The sequence below is a fragment of the Octodon degus genome, unplaced genomic scaffold, assembly GCF_000260255.1.
Source record: "Octodon degus isolate 3935 unplaced genomic scaffold, OctDeg1.0 scaffold05231, whole genome shotgun sequence".
Taxonomy (NCBI): domain Eukaryota; kingdom Metazoa; phylum Chordata; class Mammalia; order Rodentia; family Octodontidae; genus Octodon; species Octodon degus.
In genome coordinates, this window is record NW_004529807.1 from 1 (window position 1) to 1,988 (window position 1,988).

Consider the following 1,988-nt stretch of genomic DNA (forward strand, 5'->3'; position numbering starts at 1 on the left):
GCAGGATGAGGACACCGAGTTCCGCGAGGGCGTCGTGGTAGACCGGCCCACCCGGGCAGGCCACGGCTCCTTTGTTAACTGTGGCATGAAGAAGGTGGGACCCGGAAGGCAGGCTGTATCCCTGGCTTCTTCACTGTTTTAGAAAGCAAATCATAGCCAGGCCTGGTGCCACATGCTGTAATCCCAGCACTCAGGAAGTGGAGGCAGGAGGATCACTGAGTCTGAGGCAAGCCTGGGCTACCACTTAGGTGGCCCCACCAGTAATCCCTGCACTCGGGGAGGCTGGAGCAGAAGGATTGGGGTTTGAGTCCAGCCTGGACAATTCAGCAGTTTAGTAAGATGTTGTCTCAAAAAATAGAAAGGGGGGAAAAAAATAGAAAGGGGCGCTGGGGAGATGGCTTAGTGGAACAAACGCTTCACTGGCAAGTACAAGGGCTGAGTTCAATCCCCAGTTCCACACACACACACACACACACAAAAAAAGAAAGGGCTGAGGATACAGGATGTAGCGGCGCATGCCTGTAATCCTAGCACTTGGAGGCAAAAGGATTACAGTTTCAACACAGCTCATCAGAGGCGCTGGGTTCGACCCCCAGGACCATAAAGAAAAGAAATTCAGGCTCTGCTGTAGCACAGTACAGAGCCAGGCTAGGAATGGTTTGCTCTCAGATCTGCTGAATGCAGAGGCAAATGCCTCTATGTGGGAGTCTTCCCTCTAAAAGATCCGACCGGAAATGGCTAGCTACAGTTGGACCAGGGTGACACAGAGAGGAAAAGGGAAAGGCTTGAGGAACTCTCCAAGGGAGGCAGTACCTCGAGTGTGATCAATTCAGAACTGGCAGGGCTGGCAAGATAGCTCAGCGGACCAAGTGCCTGCTTAGGCAAGCACAGGGACTGGGGTTCAATCCCTCCCCGCCCCTAGGCACGCTGAGCTGGCCACAGAGACCAGGCATGGTAGCACAAGCCTGTAATCCCAGCACCGGGAGGCTACAAACAGGAGGATCATTTTATGAGTCTGAGCTGCATAGTGAGACCTTGTACCAAATACATTTTTAAAAAAAATTCAGAACTGGCTCCGACACAAATAATTGTGCTTTATCACAGCTCAAGTGTGGTAGCCATTTGCTACCTCCATGCTATCCAGGAACAACTATTGTTTCTGGAGTGTTTTGGGCACATAGTGGTTAAGTGAGCAGTTATTTCTAACCAGTGCCTTAGGATAGTTTTTGTTTTGTTTTTTATCTTTTATTTATTTGGTATAGGGCCTTGCTGTGCAGCTTGGAGTCGTAGTGATCCTCCTGTCTCAGCCTCTCCAGCGCTGGGATTATAGGTGTACACCACCATGCCCAGTGTCCATCACCGGCACAGTGCGCCTGCCAACCCTGGTCCTTGTACTTGCCAGCCAGACATTTAGACCGCTGAGCTATCTCCCCAGCCCCTTTGTTTCTTTGAGACAGAACCTTACCATGGAGATCTGTGTAGCCTTGAAGGCTGGCCTCCAACTCCTGTAGTTCCTCCTGCCTCAGCCTGCCAAGTGCAGGGTGTGCACCATTATGCTCAGCCTCATGACTGTTGCAATTGGTCTTCTGTGAGGGGGCTGCTCCAGTGGCCTTGAGTGGGGGGCCCAGGCCTGCAGTCCCCATCTCCACAGTCTCGGAGAGCAGTGACCCCTGCTGACCATGTGAGGACAGCACCCATTTCTTTCCGGCCTCTCCCCAGGAGGTGAAGATCGACAAGAACTTGGAGCCTGGACTCCGGGTGACTGTGAGACTGAACCCAACGCAGCTTCCAGGTAGCCGGAGGTGTCCCTGGCCGCTGCCATGGCCTGGCCAGCCTCAGGACTCAGCCCCTGTGTCCCCAGCCCCTTGCGTCGTCTTCACAGCCTGTGTTCTCTCCAGAATGCAAGACCTACCGGGGCACGGTTGTATCATCGCAGGAGCCTCGAACCAGAGCCGGGCTCTACTGGGGCTACACTGTCCGCCTGGCCT

General features: G+C 53.7%; 1 long non-coding RNA gene across 1 annotated transcript; it reads left to right on the forward strand.

Moving 5' to 3' along the window:
• Window positions 1-6: 6 nt before the first annotated feature.
• Window positions 7-1,988, forward strand: LOC111814983. The gene is made up of 3 exons (XR_002819819.1): window positions 7-94; window positions 1,720-1,792; window positions 1,899-1,988. It is a non-coding gene; the product is annotated as an uncharacterized LOC111814983 (long non-coding RNA).